Source organism: Cygnus olor, chromosome 6 (genome assembly GCF_009769625.2).
Source record: "Cygnus olor isolate bCygOlo1 chromosome 6, bCygOlo1.pri.v2, whole genome shotgun sequence".
In the NCBI taxonomy this organism is placed as follows: Eukaryota; Metazoa; Chordata; class Aves; order Anseriformes; family Anatidae; genus Cygnus; species Cygnus olor.
In genome coordinates, this window is record NC_049174.1 from 18,514,396 (window position 1) to 18,525,194 (window position 10,799).

The window sequence follows — 10,799 nt, forward strand, 5'->3', positions numbered from 1 at the left end:
AAAGCATCAAATGACATTTTGAATTTTAAGTCAGTACAACTGTAAATAAATGGATGTACTCCCACGTCTGTTGTTTTTAAACTTGTGATGATCCTAAAATATTTGCCTAACAGCTTTGAGCTGCAACAGAATTTCAGCTCATATATACATGTGTGTGTGATATTGAATTAAACCATTTGTCATTCTTTTCCATAAAAGACACAATTTGGCTCTCAGCAAACCATTTGAAATAGAAATTATGATGATGATACTACAGCCCCATTTTATTTTATGGTAGTGTATTGATTGTCAAATAGACAATACGTGTATTTTTGTAATGGTCTAAAAGAAGATATTCTGCCTTTTTATTTTACAGTCTTTATGCTATTACTCGCTTTCATTTCGATAAAGGATGGCATCTTTCAGAGATGCTACCATAAATTGCTTCATTTAATAAATTGCTACACAGAATAATAATGTTACACCAGAGAGCAGCACTTTGTAATTTGGAAGAAATAACATTTTTCTTTTAAAACATTTCTGTCTCTTTATTTTTAAATTAAAATTCTCTTTCTGCTGTTTTCTATCTAAAGAATAACCTGATTATTAGCAAATTCTTTTTTTTTCTTGCAAGCATCAGAACTTGGTTGTGACATAAAGAGGTTAATTAAAACAGGGAACAAATTAGATTAATTTCCACGGATGTAAGAGCGTTATAAAAGTCTTGTTCTCAACAATGACTCCATAACAGAACAATTTGATTTATGCCTAAGCAGGTTCCTTATTCTGTCTAGCAAGGACTGCCACTGGTGTCTCGGTGACAGGGTTTTTATTATTTCTTTGACAGTTTGATAGGAAGTCAGTGCTTGCTTCTGGGTTTGCAGTCTCTTCAAACCTGGATTATGAAGGTTACCATAAAGATATGGATGAAACACTGCCTCCCCAAAGCCCCATCCATATGGCCCACACCCCAACGTGGAGATTGCTTTTGCAATAACAACTGCAGACAACCTGCTCCATATGCTATTAGAGCTGCAATTCAAATAGCCACTGGAGAAGGAGTCTCCCAAGCTGTGGAAAACAAGGTCAGTAAAAACATAGAGCAGGCTGCAAATTTGTCACAAGATGGTGTGATGTCTCTGGTTTTATGGTTTTTTGCTTGTTTTTGTGTTTTTTTTTTCTTTCCCTGAGGCCACCAATTTCAACACAATTAGATATTTTCATACTTGTTTTTTACAGTGATTTGATTTGAAATTTGTAATGTGGGAAAATGATCTCTATGAGAGACATAAATATATGCATTATTTTGTACCACACAAGAAGAAGATCTTGCTGGTGTGTTACAATACATTAACAGGGTTGAGTCATTTAGTATCTTTTGTCAGGTTGCAAAATGACATTATTTGCAAACTACAATGCAGAATTTGCTTTTCTTCATAACAGCATGAAATGTTGCTGCAAAGGTCTTCCACTCTTTCTCCATTTCTCAGAATAAAACTTCCATATCCTTCATACTATGATATGAAGGCAGTAGAATTACTTACACTGCATAAAGTTAAGATACATAAAACTTTAGACTTTCCTTTATGTTATCACAGAATTGGGTGCTTAAGACACTTGCCTCATGACAGCTTGGTATTTCTTCAAGGAGAAAGCAGACCTATATGATATAAAGAAAAAAAAAACATTAAGAAGAAAATAACACCAGATATTTTATCCAAACAGCAGCAGCATGCTTCTCAAAATAAAGTGATTTGTTTTCAAGAATATGAGAGACTGGATCTGCTAATATATGAGGCTGTCTCTTCAACAACTTAATTTACGTCTGAAGATATGTTACTAACCTCAGGGGATGCATGGTTTTAAACATAGCATCAGTGTAGATGCCTGTAATGGAAGATATGAGTGATTATTTGGGGAGCTTTTTTCTTATTTCATTGACTTAAAAACTGTGCCTTCTTACATTGCCTGTTCCAAACATGTAACTTGTCTCTATATATCAAATCATTTAGTTTGTGTGAGAGAAGTTATCAGGAAACTGCTTAGGAGATTGAAACCCTCTATTTCTCTGGAAATTAGGAAGCAAAATGCAAGGTCTCTGATTATTGTGTTACCCTGGTGTTTCAATGCAGAACAGGACATAAGATAGTGACATTCTTCTCTTCTGCCATTGCAGATATTTGGGTGCTCTGTTACAACTGCTAACAGATATGGTTGCTAGCTATGGTGTGCGCACACGTGTGTTTTAGGCAATCCATAGGACAGAAGGTTTGGCACCTCAGAGACCCTCTGATGCAAAAAACAAACTCTACTTCATACAGATTCCCACTGGACAAGGCACATGGTCCAGATCCTGTTAAATAGCAGACATGTTCAGAGCCATTGGCATGTGGTGTTTGACCATCGCTAGGGGATAACCATTATCGGTGAGCACAAATGCAGTAACAGCAACACCCATGTCCTCACCTCACTACGCATGCAATAAGTGCAGTAAGCTAGGTAAGGACATGAACAACTCGTCACAAATCTTTGGCCTTTTTTTTTGTAGATAATACCTGTCTCTGAATGCCTAAAAGTGCTGAATAGCAACATGTAATATTCTTAAAATCACACAGGGCCAAATCTCCACGATATCTAGCAATCTCAAACAGCAATGTACCTGCTGCTCTAAAATTTAACATATGTTCAAATCAGGGAATTGGGCAACCACATAGCTTCTTATGCATCACTGGCAATTTGCACAATTGTGGTATATCCATGCACAGCTATGGTTAATGCATATGACTCTAGACTACATACAGAAAATCTGTTGTTTTTTTTTTTTAAGGGCTATATTTTTTTAAGAGCTATATATTTTTTAAAGGAACCTCCTTTTTTGCCACCTAGAATTACCTTCTTTTTGATCTTTAATTCAGAGTAACAAAACACGGACACTCAAATAGCCATTAGTGCAAGCAAGCCAGCAGAATGGTAGCTTGATTGCATGTACGATTTTCTGTGGGATATCTGAAAGCAAGTTAGTAATTTGGCCCTTTATCATTTTCTCCTTGAACATGTGCGTAGGTGGGTGCTTCTGTGCATATGTATATCAATTAATATAGCATACAATTACTTAATGCAATTAGAGTGAATTTAAGAAATACAGAAAGCCCAGAACCTACACTCTCGTTTTTCTGACCATTTCCCCCTTTTAAAAAATAAATGACTCGCTCCAGTTGCAAGAGCCAAGATATTCTTTACACTTGACGATTTAGCTACCTTATGTGTTTTTACTGGAGAAAAAAAAGCCCTCTATCATTTATCATGTCATCTTATCACAGTCTCTTTGTGAGACGCAAATAGCACACTAATGTTTTCTTTTGTTAGGGTGAGTTGGCAATCTCCTCAGAGATGGAGCAACTACAGACAGCTCTTTTTTCTGATAATCTTCCTGACACTTGGATGAGACTGGCTTATCCATCAACATACAGTTGCTCAGTGGTAAGTCGCATGCCAACAGTCAATCAGTATGGATGACGCTTCTTGTCCATCCTAAAAAACAGAACAGAAACTAAAGATTTTTTGGCAAATATCTTGCCATCTTGTGTATAGCTTTTCAGAATAGCTTTTTATCATAAACTGATATTACCAGTGCTTTGAAAAGCAGAAAGAGCCTTGCATTTACCTTGCCAATTACTGCAGACTTGGAAAGATTTTTCTGAAATCTGTACTCGGCTCTGGTGAGGCCGCACCTTGAGTACTGTGTTCAGTTTTGGGCCCCTCGCTACAAGAAGGACATGGAGGTGCTCGAGAGAGTCCAGAGAAGGACAACGAAGCTGGTGTGGGGTCTGGAGAACAAGTCTTACGAGGAGCGGCTGAGGGAGCTGGGGTTGTTTAGCCTGGAGAAGAGGAGGCTCAGGGGAGACCTCATCGCTCTCTATAGGTACCTTAAAGGAGGCTGTAGAGAGGTGGGTGTTGGTCTATTCTCCCATGTGCCTGGTGACAGGATGAGGGGGAATGGGCTAAAGTTGCGCCAGGGGAGGTTTAGGTTGGATATTAGGAAGAACTTCTTTACCGAAAGGGTTGTTAGGCATTGGAATGGGCTGCCCAGGGAGGTGGTTGAGTCGCCATCCCTGGAGGTCTTTAAAAGACGTTTAGATGTAGCCCTTAGTGATATGGTTTAGTGGAGGACTTGTTAGTGTTAGGGCAGAGGTTGGACTAGATGATCTTGGAGGTCTCTTCCAACCTAGACAATTCTGTGATTCTTTGATTCTGTGATTCTGTGAAATCTGCATTCCCACTTCTACCTTGCTTGCTTGCTTTTTCTCAAGCTGTATGTGCTGACCAAATAGGTTTGGTAAGTTCCGTAGTACCTTGTATCTCCTACTCGAAGACTAAGCTTGAATTCTTGTGTTTTTTGGGGGGCTCAGTATTTATATCAACAAATGGTATTGCTCTGAGCTCAAGGGTCACCAGCAGGAGCAGCAATTGGCAAAGCAGCTCGCATTAGGAACTGAGAAAAAAGTTTCAGAGCAAATAGTGAAGCCATCATGTTCTATTTGTCTTGAACTCATTTTATGATGTGCCCATCTATCTACTCTCCAAGGCAGTCTTGTAATACCAAAAGTGAAAGTCAGAACAAAAAGTGAAAAGCCATCCAATGCTGACAAATTATTTGCTGACATACATTCGGCTCACCTCAGGAGCCTACTGAGTGAGGCCAAGAGCCCCTGACTGATGGAGCTGACCAGGACTGAAGAGCTGCCCAAAGGACGGGAAAGCTCTGCCTAGCACAAAGACAGGTAGTGCTAGAAGGCAAAGCAAGCCCACACTTCTGAGATCAGTTCAGACTTCTGAGAGATCAAGAGAGGAAGAAGAAATCTTGGTCAGCAGAAGAGACATTGTGAGAAGCACCAAAGGTACATTGTGAAGAAGATCAATCAGAGTTTTATGGAATTAAATGCTCTTTGAGCTTCCCTTGATGGAAAACTAAAATACCATAGAGATACTGTGATGTCTGTGATAAATATATGTCCTGAAGACAGAAAGCGTTGCCTAGGGGATATAATGCAGTAATGCTAAATTACAAGCTGTTTTCATGAAGGACAACACAGCTGCTTTCTTTAAAAAAATTTATGGGGGAGTCAAGCTGGACCTTATATTCATGTTTGGAAAAGAGAGGGGGAAAGTACCCACTGATTATATAAAAGCTATCTCGCAGAACTAGTAGGATTTGAGGTGACAGATTATCTTGCACCATCAGGTGCAAAATGCAGTGAGTCACTACGGAGCAAAACATTGCCAGGAGATGTTGTGTTATGCAGCTGAGCTCCAAGACAGCCTCCTGCTGGAACAGAGTGCGTATGAGGAGGTACAGGGAAGCAGGCAAACAGGAGGTCTGTTAGGGACATCAGAGGGGTTACATACAGCTGTGGCCAGTGGGATGGCCAGTTCTGCTTGGCCATCAGTCCCTTGTGTCTGGGAGATGAAAAAACAACAGAGAACTAAAACAAAACTTGAATCACTGTCACATCTAAAAAGACTGATGGAATTGTCATTGTGAGCTTCCTGCAGTGAAGGATGTCCTGTGTCACCCCGTTACACACACTGCAAAGCACAAGGTGGCCACAGTCATCCTGATAGTCTCACCCTGTTTTTTAAATATCGCTGTCTCTTATATACCCACCTGACACACCACTGGCTGAGACGACAGATAAAAATCTTTGATTTCTAAGCAGATGCCATTTCAAAGTAAGGCAAGATGGGGTGAGGAGGTGAAGGGAAAAAAATCTGAATACACTCACAGTTTAAGCACTGTGGGCTCTGCAAGTGTGTCAGAAACAGCAAAAGTGAGCAATTAAATGAAGGAGATAATGTCAGATCACTTACTTCAGTTTGCCTTCAGGATCCTATTCTAGGTCTCTGAAATGAGCATGGATTCTACTAATGCTTCTCTTTATAACCTGGCCCCATATGTCACACCAGTGTTTCACATTTCTGTGTAAGTGTTGCCTCCTGCCCCTGAGCCAGCAGTCTTGCATTTCTGGGTTAGAGACAGTCAACTATCCCCAGGACAGAAGATGTGTCTGGCATTTCTTAATAGCATCTTGTTAGAAACCAAGAAGCAACATTGAATAACACCAAAAAAAAAATAAAAGACCTCAGCTAGAAAGGTGGTGACACGATACCAGTTATGTTAAATGGGGTAAAAGAAAAAAAAAATATGCGCCGATGCTTTTACTTTCAGACCAGCAAAATGTAGAGAGAAATCCAACAGACAAGGAAGAAGTGAGTGGATGGAAGAGGATTGGAAGCTTATGTCACAGGTCATCTAGCTTTCTGGAAATCTGCAAAAGCCCAACAGTGGAATGTCTTAACAGTGGCAAAAATTTGGGGGTTCAGGCCTGTTTCTGCATTGCCAGGCAATGGCTGGAGCAGGCTGAGGTGACAGCAACAGTGTTGAAGGATTCGAAGGGAGACATTACATGCAGAGGGGAAGAAGTGCTGCGGCTTGTAAGGAGCGGAGGGGGAGAGGGGGAGGGCAGGAAGTCACGAAATGTATGAGCTGCCAGAAGAGAGGATGTTCGTTCCCCCTTTGGAAGATATTCATAATGCACAGAAACAGGCTTAGAAACTATTCCATGAAAGCTCAGGGTTATGGCTCTGACTCCCTTACAGGCTAGAAAAATGCACGCATGAAAGGGAAAGGCCTTCAGGGTAGGAGGGTTTGTTATTTGGTTTTTTTAACTGACAGAATCCACTACTGACTTGTAAGGTGGGGAGGTATTAACTGCCGAGAAGGAGGAACAAAAGGCAGGGATTGCAATCCTGGTAGAAAAAGCAAGGAACGTTGCAAGTAGAGGTGGGCTGGTCCAGAGAGGGGGTAAGGATATTCACTGAGTGCTCTGAGATGAAACATGCTGTGTGTTCGTAAAGGTGCCTGTCAGTCAAGAGGGAGAGCAACATTATGACAACCTCTCTTTCCCCAGCAGCCAAGACCAAGATTTCTTTTCCCTGCAAAGCCAGCCAAGAAATTACTGAAGTGGTTGTTTTAACAACCAAAGCTAACCGGGAGGGAACAAAAGAACTCCAGATGCATGTACACACACATCCATCAACTGTCCATCCATCTGTCCATGTCCTCCAACAGCCTCCAATGGCCCAACTTCCACTTAAAGAAAGCCTCTTGAATTGGTCAGAAAACGGGTAGCAAATTATTTTGCCATTGTACAACTAGAAATGATCTAGGATTCAGGGAGAAGTATGAAATGGATGCAACCTGCATGAAATTTTCTGAGAGTAACATAAGTCTAATCTCTGTGCAACAGCAGAAAAGAGGTTACATTTCTTACGGAAGCGCCGCTCCTGTTTTCTGAATCCCCACTTGTCACCTTCCTGGATACCTCCTGAAGCATGTGCTGTGTGTCTGTCCTGAGACAGACGGGCTCAGGCTCCAAAGGGGCTTCTGTCCGCAAACATGATATTGCTGCACTTGCTGCTACTCCCTTGTCAGTACTTAATTAACAAATACAAATGCAGAGCTGTGCTGAAATCAAAAAAAATACTTTGGTATGGAAAAAACTTAATATGAGGAAGTTGCTTATTAAACAGAGAGAAATTTGTTGTTCAGCTGCACTCAAAACACAAGAAAAGGGAAAAAAAAACATTACTGTGTGCCAGGGCAAAAGTACCACTGTCTTGGCAAGAAAAAGAAACATTTGCAAGCTTCTGAGTTGATATTTGAACAATGGGGAAGAAAATGAACCAGAAAAACTGCTTGATGGGCTGCTGCGAAGAATCCTCCTCCCTCTCCATGCACACTGATTTTTGTGTTTTCTAACACCCAGATAAGATGGACTGATGGCAGAACAAATAATATTTGACACACAAGTTATATAAAAAAACAAGGATCAAGAACAGATTTCAAAATGGGCTGAACTCCTTGAATTCAAAGACAATCAGGTAAGTGGCAAAAATATAATCAACTACCATCATTAATTTCTACCAGAAGATACTAGATATTGAAAATAAATCTCTGTAAGCTTTTTCACACAGTTTCTATCCCAGTGTAGGCTGACACAAAGTCAAAATAAACAAACAGAAAATGAACAACAAAAACCTCAGGCTGAAGATCCAAGTGAGAGGAAACCCTCAGAAATCTGTCTGTCACGCATTTGAAGTAACACATTTTCCTCTGCTCGCTTAGGTCATTTTCTCTGCAGATCTGATCTTTAGTAAATTGTCCCTAATCAGAAGTCTGCACTTCTTCAGTTTTATCCCAAGTCCCTATCTGGAAACTTCTGAAGTTGCCATTAATGTTTTGGAGCTTTCCTCGCATATTGCAGATGAGCGTCAGAATAATCCTTTGCTAAGCTATTTTTTTTTAATTTCTTTTAATCCTTCTCCTACACAAGACAAATGTTTAAATATTGCCTGCATCAAGTAAATATTTTAAAACATATCCTCAACTATGGGGAGGAGTGGGAGCTGCAATGGTTTGCAGTCCAGGAGCTTCACATCACTGGATCGTTCCTGGCATGGCAGATGTCAGGTAAGCGAGCGTGTACTCACAGACAGTGTCCCCAGGTACACCACGCGTCCAGGTCCTTCCCAGCGCCTGTGATTCCTGACCTTCCACTTTCAGTTTGCTTCTAAGCACTTTTAAAGCAAGAGTGCTCTGTTGAAATCCTCAGTGTTTTGGCATTTGCTAAGCAGCACATTCTATTAGCGAACACTTTCACTGCAGGTTAACGTTCTCAGACACAGATCGTACAATGCACCGAGAAGTATTGGCTGGGGGAAAAAAAGCCTGTCATACATAGCAGGACTAGTGATAATGCACAGTGTATTACACTCCAGCAAAAATGACTAATATCAAAGCTAAACAGGAATGATTTGTATGGTTGATACAAGTAGAATAAAATATGTATTTTAACTAAATCAGTTTTTAGGAATACCAGGCACAGGTTAATCCTTTATAAATATGTTCAGAGAGTACATTAGACACCAGTCCGCCTACACAAAATGAATGCAGCACACACTCTGATGTATTACAGAGGCAGGATAAATGAGGGAACTCTTCTGTGTTTGATCTGGTTCTGCTCTGTAATTCAGAGATACTGGAGATGGGTGGTGAGTTTCTCATTGATCCCAAAAGAACCAATACTGTTGAAACCTGTGAAATGTAAGCTTTGTAGAGGATTGGAGGCTATGCACGAAGGACATTGTAGCTTTAGGGGCATATTCTCTTCTCAGGAATGTATGTAACCGGCATTCACAAGTCATACACATCCTGGGGAAACAAGACCCTGTAGCTTAACAATAGGAAAAACGCATACCTAGCTCCACAGGCAATTATATCACACTCATTGCTACATCTGCATCCAGTTATCAAAGGAAAGATTTTCAGCAGATAATAAATGAACCTGGTAATAAATGTCTTGAGAATTTTGAAACAATGCTAAATTTGGCAAACATCAGCATTTAAAAATGCAGCGAAGTGCAGTTATAGCATCAATCCAAGTCTAAAACATTTTAGATAGAAAGCACAGGGCTAGCACATAGATGGAGGAATAATCAATTCCAGCTTTCTCCCCCCCCTCATTCTTTACAGCTTTTTAAACCACTTACACCAGCCTTGCTTCTCTGAACTGTATTTTGCTTATGGTGGAGGTGTTAATGCACAGTTACTGCACAATGGGGTTGTGAATTTTAGTTAATGAAAGCTTTTAAAGGCACAATGAAATCTTGTGATGAAAGGCAACAAAGAAGTGCAAAGTATTATTATAGCCTAGTCTAAGTTTTACGGAGAGCATTCTTATACACGATGGACAGAGCGTAAATATGTATTATGGATGATAACCTCCCTGTAAAGGCTAAGTCCCACTCCTGAGTCTGCCAGAGGCAAGGGGTGGCAGTCTTACAAGGTTTAATAATGTCTCATGTTTTCATCCTTCTCCTGCCCCCAGGAGCTAGAAGAGGACCCCTGTATAAATTCTGAATCCTTAATGAATAGTATGGCCATTCTATTGCCATGCTATTCATTAAGCATGGATATTGCATGCACAATTAGACTACAAGTTCTGAACACCAAGGTGGTACAGTGTATACTTAAAGGCAATGGCAAATTGAGGAAGTATAGTAAATGTCACAGTAGTGTGGCATACGTCTACAGCAGGCATTTTTGTGATATCCCTCGGAGATGCAAGCAAAGGCTCAGAAGTCTGCTTGATTTTTTTCTCAATAATTTTTGCTAAAATCCAAGTATTTGTTCCTGATAATAAAAAGGAACAGTTAAGACTGTCTCTATTTTACAAAAGCGAGGAAGGGCTATCTGTACAACAGGATGTGCATGTATGCTACAGCAACCCATTTAGAAGAGATCTCACACCAAAATAAATGTACAACATCTTACCAGGCTGAGAGAGGATGGGAACTGCTGGTCCAAATGATGGTTTGATCTGTTACAATGGAAGCAAAATCTTCAGTTTGAAAAATACTATTCTGCTTCCTGGGTCTGCAAGAGCTAACATTGTTCTAAAGGCTGCATCCCTCTGATCAGCTGCCCTGTTATACTGATCATAGTCTAAGTGATCTGTAGCCTCCTTCTTTTTCTGGCTCTGTTCAAAGAAAAGATTGCAGCTTCATTTCAGTTATTTGCATGTTTTTCTTAACAGTTTACTCTCAGCAGCTTCTGATTTAACCTTATGTGTTCTGAATTTCAGGAAAAAAAAAGTTTAGATTGGCACCTAATATTTTCAAAGTAATAACAGGCACCTCACACACACGTCATGTTCCAACCTTTTAGTAAATGTATTCTAACACTCTTAGCTTACCTGCTT